Raw genomic sequence first — 15,022 nt, 5'->3', positions numbered from 1 at the left:
TAAGTGAAACTGGTGAGGCCAGATGAGTGCCGTTATTCAAGTTTTCAGGTTTTATAAAGGTAACTATGGTATGTATAACATATTACATAACACACTGGAATCTAAAGCAGTACTATATACTAAAATACATGCAAATGTATAAAAATTCACACCCGGTGGGATAAAGATGTAAATTGCCCCACCCCAGTTCAGATTAGTTTGCTGCCAAATCAATATACTATAAGCTTAATGAAAAAAAACTTTCAGTTTTAACACGTTGAATTTCAGAATTGAGGATAAATAACTGTGAGCCTGCATGATCAAATCCATAGGATTAAATCTGTATAAAAGGAACAAATCCTCACTTTCAAAAGGGGACTAATTAAACAGACTGACATTTTCTCCATCCTTTACAAAAGTGATATTAAATTATGTCCTTTAAACTTCAAATAAATAATCTCATTAGAAATTTTTTGTTTTTAATACTGTAATTAATGATCTTCATACTTTCAGTACTACATTAAAAAAAAGAGTACAAGAGAAACATACTTCAAGACTGGCCAAAAATCTGCATTAAAAAATTAACCATCTTCCCTTATTAGCTGCAGTGAAGTGACATAATTGGAATTAAGCATCATACAAAGCTATCTTTTTATACAAATATTATCTTCAAAATAACCATGCTGTGACAAAGACAACAGTGTAAGCTCCAAAAGAACTGGTTTTTCAAAAGATAAAGTTTAAACTGACTCACATATTAAATCTGTCAGAAAATCTTAATGCTAAAAGGAATCTACTGTGAAACTTACATAAAGCAGTCTCATTTGTATTGTGTATATGAACGTATTATTCTTATATATCAGGTTAGCATAAAGTAATGCAGCATTAGTAATCTAAAGCAATTTATGCACTCATGCAATGACTTGATCAGGCCCCCTAAGGCACAACCATACAGAGCAGACTGAACATAAATTTTTAAACCTAGCTCTATTCCTTACTATTTTCCTCTCAAACATTATCTATATAATCTACATGCCTGCTAACTGTTAGATCCCTCATTTAAGCAACCTCTAATCCCCAAAGCACAGCCATAAGCTCAGGAAGATAACAGACTTTTGAAAGGAATAGGTGCCTCAAGGCTTAAGCACTTTACTTATTTTTAAAAAGCACTGATTTCAGGTAACAAACCATCTTTTGGATAACAAAAAGATTATCTGGTTCCACAGATAACAATATAGCACAGTCAGGTCAACGTTCTAAATTAAACAGACGCTGGAGATTGGGACTGACATATACACACTACTATATATAAAACAGATAACTAATAAGGATCTACTAGATAGCACAGGGAACTCTACTCAGTACTCTGTAATGGCCTATATGGGAAAAGAATCTGAAAAAGAGTGGATATATGTATATGAATAACTGATTCACTTTGCTGTACATCTGAAACTAACACTGTAAATCAACTATACTCCAATAAAAATTTTAGAAAGATTAATACCAAAAATTATATATAAATTAAACAGACCCCCTTCCAGTTAATTGTGAGTGGCAATATATACCTAACAGTTATAAAGGAGACACAGGAACCAGATGGTCCAGATAAATAGTAAGCTCTACTACTGCCTGTTACTAAACATCTTTCTCATCTGTAAAATGGGGTTAATAACAGTACCGACTGTAAAGGGTTGTTGTGAGGATTAAATGAATATATGTAAAACACATATTAGAGTGCCTGAAACAATATGTGCTATACAAGTTTTATTGCTGATAATTCAAGTTATAATAATTATGTGATGATGTGCAATTCTGAGTTCAGCATCTTCATAAAAAGAATTGGAGTATATGGTCTACCCACATAACAGAGGACTGCAATAAAAGGGATAACTGACATGAACACACTCTGTTAACAAATACTATTATTACAAAAAGTAGACTGGGATATACTGTTCTAATTCATCTCAAAAGTAATTGAATGATATGCCTGATAAATACAGAGGCAAAAATCCTCAACAAAACACTAGAAAACTAAATTCAACAGCACATTAAAAGGATCATACACCATAACCATGTAGGATGTATCCCTGGGATGTAAGGATGGTTCAACATATGAAAACCAACCAATGTGATACACCACCTTAACAGAATGAAGGACAAAAATCACATAATCATCTCAATTGGTGCAGAAAAAGTATTTAACAAAATTCAACTCTCTTTCATGAAAAAATCACTCAACAACAGGAACAGAAGGAAATTGCCACAACATAGAGGTCATATTTTAAAACATCATACTCAAAAATGAAAAACTGAAAGCTTTTCCTCTAAGATCAGGAACAAGGCAGGGATGACGATGCTCACTGATTCTACATACTAGCAGAAGTAATTAGGCAAGAAAAAGAAATAAAAGGCATCCAAATCAGAAAGAAAGAAGTAAAATTTTCTCTATTCACATATATAATCTTGTATATAGAAAACCATAAAGATTCCATCAAAAAAAAAACCCTGTGAGAACAAATAAATGTATTTAATAAAGCTGTATGATACAAAACTCATCTGCATTTCTATACACTAACAAAAAACAATCGAAAGAGGAAATGAAGAAAATTCCATTCACAGTAACATCAAAAAGAATAAAATACTTAAGAATAAACTTAACCAAGGAGGCAAAAGATTTGTACACTGACAACTACAAAATGTTGAAAATAAAGGCACAAAGAAATGGAAAGACATCCTTTGTTCATGGATTAGATGACTTAATACTCTTAAAATGGTCATACTACCCAAAGTGATCTACAAATTCAATGCAGTTCCTGTCAAAATCCCAGTAATGATTTTTACAGAAATAGACAGAATGAACCTAAACTTCATATGGAATCCCAAAGGACCCTGAATAGCCAAAACAATCTTGAGAAAGAACAAAAAAACCAAAGGCCCCACACTTGCTGATTTCAAAACATTACAAAGCTACAGTAATCAAAACAGTAGGGTACTGACATAAAGACAAATATATAGACCAACAGTACAGAATAGAACGCCTATGAATAAATCCATATATAGTCAAATGATCTTCACCAATGGAGACAGTCTCTTCAATAAATGGTGCTCGGAAAACTGGATATCCACATGCAAAAGAATGAAACTGGACCCGTATCTTATACCATACACAAAAATCAACTAAAATGTATTAAAGACTTAAACATAAGACCTGAGCTACAAACTCCTAGAAGAAAACATGGGAGAAAAAAATACGTAACACTGGTCTTGGCAATGACTTCTTGCCAAGAAGCACAAGCAACAAAAGCAAGCATAGACAGGTAGGACTACATCATAAAAAGCTTCTGCACAGCAAAGAAAACAATCAAGAGAGAAAAATGCAACCTACGGAATGGAAGAAAATATTTGCAAACCATATATCTGATAAGGGATTATTATCCAAAATATATAAGGAACTCCTATAAGTCAACAGCAAAAACAAACAAAACAAAAAACCCTGACTAAAAAATGGGCAAAGGACTTGAACAGAAATTTCCCCAAAGAAGAAATGGCCAATAGGTATACAAAAAGATGATCAACATCACTAATCATAAGAGAGATGCAAATCAAAATCACAATGAAATATTACCTCGCACCCATTAGGATGGCCACTAGCAAAAGAACAGAAAATAACAAGTGTTGGCAAGGATGCAGAGAAATTGGAACCCTCATGCAGTGTTGGTGTGAATTTAAATAATGAAGCCATTATGGAAAACAGCATGAAGGTTCCTCAGAGAATTAAAAGTAGAACTACCACATGATCCTGCAATCCCACTTTCAGGTATTTATTCAAAAGAATTAAGAGCAGGATCTCATAAAAATATTTGCACTCCCATGTTCAATGCAGTATTTTTCACAACAGCCAAGAGGTAGAAACAACCTAACTATCCATCAACAGATGAACAGAGAAAATGTTACATATCCATACAACAGAATATTATTCAGCCATAAAAGAGGAAAAAGGAAATCCTATCATATGCTACAACATGAACCTTCAGGATGTTACCCTAAATGAAATAAGCCAGTCACAGAAAGACTTTAAAACTGTATGATTCCACTTATGAGATATCTAGTCAAACTCATAAAAACAGAAATGGTGGTTGCCAGGGGCTGGAGGGAGACTGAAGTAAGAAGTTACTATTCAATGGGTATAGAGTTCCGATCATGCAAGATGAAAAAATTCTAGAAATCTGTGGCACAATACTGTGCTTACAGTTAACAATACTGTACACTTAAAATGTTCCTAAGAGGGTAGACTTCATGTTGTGTTTTCTACCACAATAAAAAAAAACTTTGAAAAGGCTTTGAAGCTTAGAAGTATACAGAATAACTGCATAAGTTATATTCAAAAGACACATTCAATGAACATTTTGTTTACTCTGTTGAACTAGGCAGCTTAGTAAATACTATTATTTTAAAAGTTTTGACAAGGTTTTGCCATTTTAATGCTAATGATTAATCTAAAAGAAAGTGAATCCAATGAGAACTGTTCCTCGACTATTAATTATTTCAAAGTTTTACAAGGTTAATATAGAGCTTACCATCGGCAGCAGGAGATGAAGATACACCCTACTATCTAAAAATTAAAATAAAAAATAACATCTGGATGTGGCTAATACATACACATGGGGTGGGGGGGTGGCAGAGGTTAAGTTATGACAACACTGACCGACTCTGAGCTCTTCACATCATTCCAAATGGTATAACAGTTCCACATGCACCTAAGTGAATTGTATATGGAAACAATACAACACTACTATGTCACATCATAATGTCACTCAGTGAAAGTGACTGTGTACAGTATCTGCAAATATACCAGATAGCAATCAACTTTTCATGGAAAATGAAAATCACTCCTATCATTTAGCAACCTAGCTAAGTTTTAACTGGGTCATTCTGATTACACCACCAGGCTTATCTGTAATTCTTGTTAATTTTTTTCTGGTTTAAAAAGCAGATGCACATATTAACCAGATTCCTTAACTTTTCTGTGTTAAAAGATTTGTGGATTCTGTTTCCTCTGAAATGTAATGGGAAGAATACTTAGAACAAAAAAAGCAGAAAGCTCTTAAGACTACTCTAACATTCTAAAGATTTGCAATCATTGTAGCACATTTCAGTCCTAGTAATCTTAAACATACTATTCTCTTCTTTCAGTTCTCCAGGGGCATGACAAACAAGAACCTCAAATGTAACACTGTATTACAGCTAAGGAAAAAATATGCCAGTGACAGACCCACAGAGCATTTATCCATGAGAGAGAATCCAGCATCTACAAAAACAATGGATAAAAACTGGTTTTTACATTAATGCCAAGGCTGTGGTTAACAGATTGGCTTATTAAATCACAATTATAAAGCAGAGGTAAGAAGAGTTCCTTCATGAAAAGCTAAGAAGAAATTACAGTATTATGTTATCCTTTATTGAGCTGGCTCTCAAAAGGGAAAAAAATTGGAATAACCGCTCTTAAGCCATATGAATTTTTTAGCAGTACCAAACGTATTTCTGAGTTTTAAAGAGTACTGTGTATACTGTGTACTAAAGGAGAACAAATATAGTAAGCCTATTAGAATTCATCCAGCCTTACGCACACAAGGATGTCCTAACTGAATTGCACTCCCACCAGTAATTCAATCAGCACGTTCTAAAACTAGAAGAGTTCTGAAAAAGCAAAGTGCCACAACGCACCACTGTGCGTGCGTTTGTGCACACGTGCAGTACTTTATAGTGGCAATTCAAAAAGGGAAAATTAATCTGGATTTGGCTTTTTAAAAAAATTGTTAAGTTGTTTTTTTTTTTCCCCTAAAGATGGGCAGTAGAAGCAGAGGGAATTTGAGGAAGAAAGTTTTACAAAGATTAGGGTACCTTTTAGCTCTTTAGAACTTTCTTTTAAGCATAATCATATAATCCCAAATTGTCTTAAACTATGACCAAAAAAGCCTTAAAGTAAATTTTCATAATTTGTTACATATTCAGGGCATTAAATTATTTGAGGAAAAACTGCAGCTATCCCTAAACTAAAACCAAGAATGTCTGTACTGCTAAGAACTAGACATTTAGAATATGTTAAGATAGAGCACTATGCAAAGAATATAATCCAAAGGTATACGGGAGAAGTAGAGCTGAAAATCTTTCTTTTCTGCCTGATTCAATTAAGTGCTACAGATAAACCTTTCAAAGATACAGCTGCTATTTTTATGAAGAAACTGTCAATTCCTATCCACAAGAAGAACAATACACCTACTACTCAGTTGTTTTAACTTCAAAAGTATTTATATCAATATTATAAAACTTTATAAAAGCGAGCATTGCCACATCAGAATATCACCTTGAAATAGCATAACCTGAACATAAGCTCTAAAAAAGTCCAGGTAACAAAGCATAAAATCCAATACTTGGCCCTTTGTGAAAACTAATACAACTAAGCCTACAATTCAACAATTGTTAAATAAAAAGATACTAGAATGAGCCATGATGAAAAATCGGCTGAAATAAGCATCAGTTTTACAACTAAAAATATCACTAAATATAGAATGGACCAGTCGTATTAGGGAGATGATTTATCAAATTTAGAAACACGAAAAGAGAAGCTGAAAATATCTTGAGACACCTATGGGTAGATAGAGAATGTTCATTCTCCCCTTCGTTTTCCTCTTATTTAGCTGGACGTATGCTTGCCCTGATTTTCCAACATCTCTTGCTACTTGTGTGGGCACATGACCAGGTTCTAGTCAATGAATGAACAAAAAAGTAGGGTACACCTTCTGGGTCCTGGCCTTCTAGGGATGGTTCTTTGCCTCCCCTTCCCGTTCTTACTATTTGTACTCTTCAATACTCTAGAGATGGCAGGACACCACCCACAGAGGAAGGGGTCTCTGACAATACAGCAACTTGAAAATAGTCCAGAGATAAACAGCCAAGGTCTGATACGCCACAGAAAAATAAGCTACCTATTAAAAACTAACTTGAGATTTCTTTCACAGTAGTTGAGGCAAATGCTACAACTGAAATTAGGACTAAATAATGATAGGGGTGTGCTGAATATATAAGATTTTGCCAACACTGGATTTGTATATATATAACCTACACACGTATAACCTTAAAAGAAACAATTTGAAGGATATAAAGAACATTTAAGAGAAGAAGGAAAAAACCAAGGAAAAATACAATCTAAAGCCAACTTTTTTTAAAAAAAAGTGTGAACATACATATTCTGAGGAAGATCTATGAACTCACAGGGTACAATTTCCAAGAGTTATTACTAAATAAAAATTTAAATAGAAAGAAAAGTGCACATACAGATGCTACCTTTTATATAAGGGGGAAGATAAGAAAATTTGTGCTTATCTTTATAAAAAGAAATACAGAAAGGATAAAGCAGAGAAGTCCCTACCAGGGTGAGTGATGGGCCAGAACATCACTCAATGAAGTGACCGTTCATTGAACTTACCTTTTTGTATAGTGCTGACTTTTGGAAGCATGCTAATGTTGTACATATTCAACCAAATAAATTAAATAAATGAGAATGAAAGGGGAAAAAAACCTAAAAGTGAAAGCAAACCAGAACACATAAACCTACTCATAATTCAAATGAATAGCAAATACAATGAAGGGAAGATAGGAAGAAAAGACAGGCAGACAGAACTCATCTAAATTACTTATGAACACAGTATTTGACTTTATACCTTGGGTCAGTGGCAGTGTAGGGTAGGGCAAGTGCAGGATTACAAATAAATCCTAAACACAGTAGTAGAGTTATTTATTGTAGTGGAATGGACAAAGCAATTCTCAAACTATTTTAGATGTATTATAGATTTGAGTAAAAGTGTTGATATTGCTGGGAGTCAGGGTTAAGACAGAAGGCAAGAAAGAACCCTGTAGGGATGGACTAATATTGAAGTTAGTGTGAACTCATGATTTCTAGAACAGGTACGTGCATATGCAGGAATCTATATGCATATACATGAATGTTTCCTATCTCCATCTATTACTAAAAGGGCCAAGAAGTGATGACCACATCTACTGCCCAGATCTTGGTCTCTAGTACCATTCCCCACTAAAGGTAATGGAGACTTCTCAGAGAATGGGCTTAATTCCAGGGCTGGAGCAGAGCAGGTACAATATGAATCTGGAAAACTGTGTTATGTCAATAAGTAAGAAAATGCCCATAGAATGATGGGGGTATGTCACAGCGACAGAAGAGCCAGACTAGCCAAATCAGGACAACTGTACCTCCAAAATAAATAATGAATTTTGAACCATTAAAGAGGCAGGGATTCATGAGTCCATACTGATAAAAGAAAAATAAAACAACCAAACAAATAAAATAAATAAATAAATGGGGAAAATCGACTGAATATTTTGCAAGCGGCACAGCAAACACTGAATCAGGAAAGCATCATCATGTATATTAAATCTAAGAGTATGAAGAACAAGGTATTTGAATAGTCTCTTCAAAGACTGCTTTTTAGTTGCATGGGGAAGAAAATAATTATACAGCAGAGGAATAGACAACCCCTTAACTGGGTGATCATAATTAACATTCTCCAGAGGTGGCACGCTGAAAAAAATACATCATCACTTACACAGTATCCCAGCCTAGAATGAATAACCTGAATACAATCATGAAGAAACTTCGATTAAACCAAAGTGAGAAGCTTTTTTTTTAAAGGGGGATCAGGGGATGTCAATGTCATAAAAGACAAAGAAAGACTACAGAAATGTTCCTGGTTAAAAGAGACTAAAGACACAGCTAAACAGCTAAATGAATGACAGCTAAATGAAATACCTCACCCTAGACTGGATCCTGTAGCAGAGGCGAGAAAATGCTACAAAGGACATTACTGTGTCAACTGACAAAACTGACACAACAGATTAGGTAAAAATACTGGAACAATGTTAAATTTACTAAAGATGATTACTGTGATGTGGATATGTAATTGATTAGGAAGTACACACTGTATTTAGGGTAAAGGGCTAATTATATATATAAAATATATATATGAACTTACCCTTAAATATTCAGAAAAAATACATATGTATGAATATACACACAAAGAGAAAGAACAAATGAAAAAGCGAATATTAAGATAATATTCATAAGGAATGTTTGTTGTACTATTTTATTTTTGTAACTCTTCCGTAATTTTGAAATTATTTCCAAGTACAAACTATTTTTTAATTATTCCCAGATAAAAAATATTAAAAATCTTTAAAAATTCTCTCAGAAAACTTTTAAAATAGAAAAAGTATAAATCATCATTCTATCAGTTAATATTTTAATTTCCATGAAACAACTAAATCAAATTCAGACAACAGTTAAATTAAGAAATCAAAGAGTAATAAAAAGATGAATTCAAGTTTAATACAGGCAATCCTACAAAATGGGAAGGGATAAAGATATTCTTCTTTTATGTTCTTTAATCAAATGTTAATTAAATAGCCCATCAATAATAAATGAAATAGCAATACTTCTTAGCTGAGGCACAGAAAAAGATGAAAACATAACCCATACCTGGTGCAACGGTAGTAAGAGTTTTCTGTTTTTAATCTCCCCTCCTAAAAAGCAAACGGGCCACTGATAATCTTCTTTGCCCTGGCTTCTAAGAAGCTCAAAGTTGTATTTGTGGTAGATCCCCAGGAAATCCATCAAGACAAAAAGGCTTGAATTTTGGATTCAACTCATCTATTCCTTACTTTTTCTTAACACAGTTTCCTCATTTATTTTCAATCTGGTTCTACCAAATTTGTCTCTGTTCACTGTAAGAACAGACCCAGAAACAAGGCAGATGACAGAATTAGGAGACAAAGACACTGAAAATAACTGTAACTATATTCCACATATGTAAGAAAGTAGGGAAAACAACTGAGTACGTTAAGTAGACAAGAAAGATATAAAATAGACCCAAACTAAACTTTCAGAGATGGGATTAATAGCTGCTTAGACGCTGTAGAAGAACCTGAAAATGGGCAACAGAAACTATCTAAACTATCTCCAAATGAAACCAAGACTGAAAAAATTAAAAAGATGGAAAGAATGTCAGCACACACTGGGACAAGTTCACCCAGCCCAATAACTGTATGAGAAAGTAAAAATTAACTCCCTTCACAGATAGTACTTTGCCCTGAACCTCTCAAACACTGTTTCATTTAAATTTTACCCAAACTCCCCAGTTCCCCCAAAATCCTACAAAAACTTTTCTTTGGTAAGATGCCCCTTGGTTTCTCTGCTGTGCAGTATCCTTTATTGCAATAAGTCAATAAGCCTTATTCTGTCAGACTACAGGTTATACGTGTTGATTTTAGGCTGATACAAGCAAGACAAGTATAATAAGAGTCCCCAGAAGGGGACAGAGAGCCAAAAACTATTTGAAGAATATTGGGTAAAATTTTCCCAAATTTGATGTTTACCAATTTTCAAACATAAAAAAGCCAAACATGTAGTACTATATGAAGATTATTTGCTGAAAGATACTTTCAAAAATCCTAGAAATAAACATTTATGAACACCTTCTGTATCTCAGACACTAAGAATTTAAAGGTGAAAAAATATATGGTCACCATCCCCCAAAAACTCCCAATATTTTACATCTAATGTTAATTTATGGTCATCATTAGCATAAAGTCGTAAGACTATCAATAAAAGAAAGTTCAGCAAAGAGTTTTCTGGATGTCAGAATCCCAATGAACTCTAAATAAAATGTACTACAAACTAGAAAACCAAATTCCAAACTATAAACAACCTAACACACACACACATTCTCTCTCTCTCTCCCTCTGTCAAATGTTTGTTCGAGTTCCCATGTTCTTGATTAACCCATGGCTACATTTTCTCATTTCAAACTTCACTTTCTGGGAAATAAGTGATAGTGAAATATTTTGAACTTTCAAACTTTAAAGGAACCTGAACTACAGAAAATAAAAAGATTAATGGTGCTTTTATTCCTTATTAAAATCCTTCCAGAATAAAATATTACAGGAAAGAAAACCACCCGAATTAGATCTCATACAGAAAATAACTTACACTTTCCTACATCTTTATAGAATACAGATCAATGACTTAAGTACCTGGTTCAATGTTTAAGTTAAATACTACCTATATAAAAGGAAGACAGATACTCCTGCTTTGGAACAAACATAATGAGTATGAAATACTAAGACTACTCAAAAGTTTCCGTGGGGAAAAAACATTCTACCTCACTTTCTAAGACACTTACTTATTTTTCTCCTTTTTATATCCCCAGTACCTAGTACTGTGAAATGCAGGTATTATGTAAAAACAATGACAACGAAAAGTCAACTAAAACTGACCCTCTTCCATACCCAGGCTCAGCCAGAACACGCTCAGCTTCAACAACTCTTTGACTCACCAACCTGCTTTTTACTTTTACACTTTGGCCAGCATCCCTCATCAGCAGACCAGTGGCTTACAGTCTCTCTTTTTTTCGGCTTCACGTTTATCTATGTCTCAGGTTTCTAGTCCATGAGACTATAGTGAATCTCATACTGCTATCTCGATGACTGGATCCCAGGATGGTCAATGAATCCCCAGACACAGAACAAAGGTAACCATGGGTAAAACAATTTGACAGAAAAATAAGCTGCTTCATCAGAGTGAGTTCTAATTGCTGGAGAAGGATACTATAAAGGAACATCTGTTCTTGGGTGAGAGGTGGAACTACCTGTCCTTTAAAATCTCTTTAATTGTAAGATTCTGTTTTTAAGTTGACAACCTATATATATAAACTCATTTTATAAAACAAAAAAAAATGAGTTTACAAAACTATAAAAACTATACTGAACTTTAAAACTGCAGCTTTATACAATTTTAACTTTTGAATACAGCTAAATATATAACCATGATTTATACTGATAATCAAGTTTTAATTCAACTGCCCATAAACCCACTATCCTATGTCATATTGAATGACAGGAGGGAAGAGGAAAAAAAAGTCCAGAATGTTCTTTTGAGAGTCAAACAAAAGACAGTAACACATGGGCCCAGCATTAAACCACAGGGAAATGATGAAAGTGAAGCTATAAATATTTGAGAACTGAAACTGAGATTGACATTATGGTTAGTTTCATCAATGACCCAGCAAATAGTCTTAACCGGCAAAATAAGATGGCCAAAGCCCAAGGTAAAATATAACCCTCCAAGCACAGAAGGTTAGTTGGGATGATTATACAGATAATCCCTTAGGAAGAGAGCAAACTGGCAGCAGCTGAATGGAAAGCTAGAAATCAAACAAAAAGCAGGGCAGGCAGAAAAAATGATCTAAACTTATCAGCACATACGGGGTTGGCCAAAAAGCTCCTTCAGTTTTTAAGTAAAAATAAAAGACACATTTTTCATTTTCCCCAACAACTTTATTGAACAACGTATTCACTGTTTTGTTCCACTACCTTCTGCCATTCTTCAGGCAATTTCATAATTCCATCTTCCCAAAACTTTTCATCTTTCTGAGCAAAGAACTGTTCCAGGTGCCTTTTACAGTCTTCCAAGGAATTGAAAATTTTTTCCATTAAGAGAATTTTGTAAAGACCAAAAAAAATGGAAATCCGAAGGTGCAATCAATGTCTAGTGAATATGGCGGATGAATCAGAACTTCCCAGCCAAGCTGTAACAGTTTTTGCCTGGTCATCAAAGAAACATGCCGTCTTGTGATGGAAGATTATGCGTTTTCTGTTGACTAATTCCGGATGCTTTTCATCCAGTGCTGCTTTCAGTTGGTCTAACTGGTAGCAGTACTTGTTGGAATTAATCGTTTGGTTTTCCAGAAGGAGCTCATAATAGAGGACTCCCTTCCAATCCCACTGTATACACAACATCACCTTCTTTGGATGAAGACCAGCCTTTGGTGTGGTTGGTGGTGATTCGCTTGCCCCACAATCTCTTCCATTCCACATTATTGTACAGTATTCACTTTTCATCACCCATCAGTTTGTTTTACAAACGGAACATTTTCATTACAATAAGTAGAGAATCGCATGTGGAAATATGGTCAAGAAGGCTTTTTTTGCTTAACTTATGTGGAACCCAAACATCAAAGCAATTACATAACCAAGCTAGTGAAAATTATTTTCAGCGCTTGATTTGGATATTTTGATTATGTCGGCTATCTCCCACGTGGTATAACGTTGATTGTTCTCAATTACTGTCTCAATTTGATCACGATCAACTTCAACTGGTCTACCCAACTGTGGAGCATCGTCCAGCGAGAAATCTCCAGCACAAAACTTTGCAAACCACGTTTGACACCTTCGATCAGTCACAGCACCTTCTCCATACACTGCACAAATCTTTTTGTGCGCTTCAGTTGCGTTTTTACCTTTCTTGAAATAATAAAGCATAATATGCCGAAAATGTTGCTTTTTTCTTCCATCTTCAATATTAAAATGGCTACACAAAAATTCACCAATTTTGATTTTTTTTTTTTTTTTTTTTGCGGTACGCGGGCCTCTCACTACTGTGGCCTCTCCCGTTGCAGAGCACAGGCTCCGGACGCGCAGGCTCAGCAGCCATGGCTCACGAGCCGAGCCACTCCGCGGCATGTGGTATCCTCCCAGACTGGGGCATGAACCCGTGTCCCCTGCATCGGCAGGCGGACTCTCAACCACTGTGCCACCAGGGAAGCCCCTGCTGTTTTTTTTTAAATGCACGCTGATATGACAGTCACATACAATCTAACAAAATTGTTTCAAATGAAGTTAGTGACAACTAAGCACTACTAGAGCCATATTATGGAAAAAAACTGAACGTACATTTTAGCCAACCCAATATATGGCAACTACAAATAATGGGATTCAGGGAAACTGTAGCCAGTGATCAGAAATAAGATGGCACTGAAAGAAAAAAAAAAACATTAAAATTATCAAATGATCAGGACTTCCCTGGTGGCGCAGTCGTTAAGAATCCGCCTGCCAATGCAGGGGACACGGGTTCGAGCCCTGGTCCAGGAAGATCCCACATGCTGCGGAGCAACAAAGCCTGTGCACCACAACTACTGAGCCTACGCTGTAGAGCCCACGAGCCACAACTACTGTGCCCGCGCGCCACAACTACTGTGCCCGCGCACCACAACTACTAAAGCCTGTGTGCCTAGAGCCTGTGCTCTGCAACAAGTGAAGCCACCACAATGAGAAACCTGCGCACCACAACGAAGAGTAGCCCCCGGGCTTCCCTGGTGGCGCAGTGGTTGAGAGTCTGCCTGCCGATGCAGGGGACACGGGTTCGTGCCCCAGTCCAGGAAGATCCCACATGCCGTGGAGCAGCTGGGCCCGTGAGCCATGGCCGCTGAGCCTGTGTGTCTGGAGCCTGTGCTCCGCAACGGGAGAGGCCACAACAGTGAGAGGCCCACGTACCACAAAAAAAAAAAAAAGAGTAGCCCCCGCTAGCCACAACTAGAGAAAGCCCACGTGCAGCAACGAAGACCCGACACAGCCAAACATAAATAAATAAATATTTTTTAAAAAATTATCAAATGATAAAACCACATACAGAAACAACAGGTACTCAGGCTCAGGTACTTAAAACCAGGTATGTTTCAAGCTAATGCCTCAAACTCTATATTTACTTTTCTCCCTTGTAAGTGACAACTTTTCTGAGTAATCATTTCAAATATGTTCTTACCAGAAGTTTACTTTACCTCCTCATCTTCTTTCTGCCACATGTGTTTACCCAGCCAGCCCTCAATTCTGTTACGAACAGAATTCTTTATATACCTGGTGAGGTGTTGGGGAAAATTCTCACAGCCAGCAAGCTTAAAAAGTTAGTTTTTTGTTTTTTTTGGCTGCACCACACAGCTTGTGAGATCTTAGTTCCCTGACCAGGGATCGAACCTGGGACCCCAGCCATGGAAGTGCAGAGTCCTAACCACTGGACCACCAGGGAATTCCCAAGTTAATGTTTTCTAACATGGGAAGATAGAGAGAGGGAAGAGGGACCTCTTGGCTGGTGGCACTAAAGCTGAGGAGATGGCCTGTGTGGTCAGGAAATTGGCTATAT

The 15,022-nt window shown here is 35.8% G+C and overlaps 1 protein-coding gene across 2 annotated transcripts in view; it reads right to left on the bottom strand.

Annotated features, from left to right (window-relative positions):
- Positions 1–15,022, bottom strand: part of WAPL (WAPL cohesin release factor) — a 75,884-nt gene that overhangs the window by 24,814 nt on the left and 36,048 nt on the right. The window lies entirely within an intron of this gene.

The sequence above is a fragment of the Globicephala melas genome, chromosome 16 (genome assembly GCF_963455315.2).
Source record: "Globicephala melas chromosome 16, mGloMel1.2, whole genome shotgun sequence".
Lineage (NCBI taxonomy): Eukaryota > Metazoa > Chordata > Mammalia > Artiodactyla > Delphinidae > Globicephala > Globicephala melas.
The sequence above is the reverse complement of the archived record's forward strand: the minus strand, read 5'-3'. Positions and strand labels throughout refer to the sequence as shown.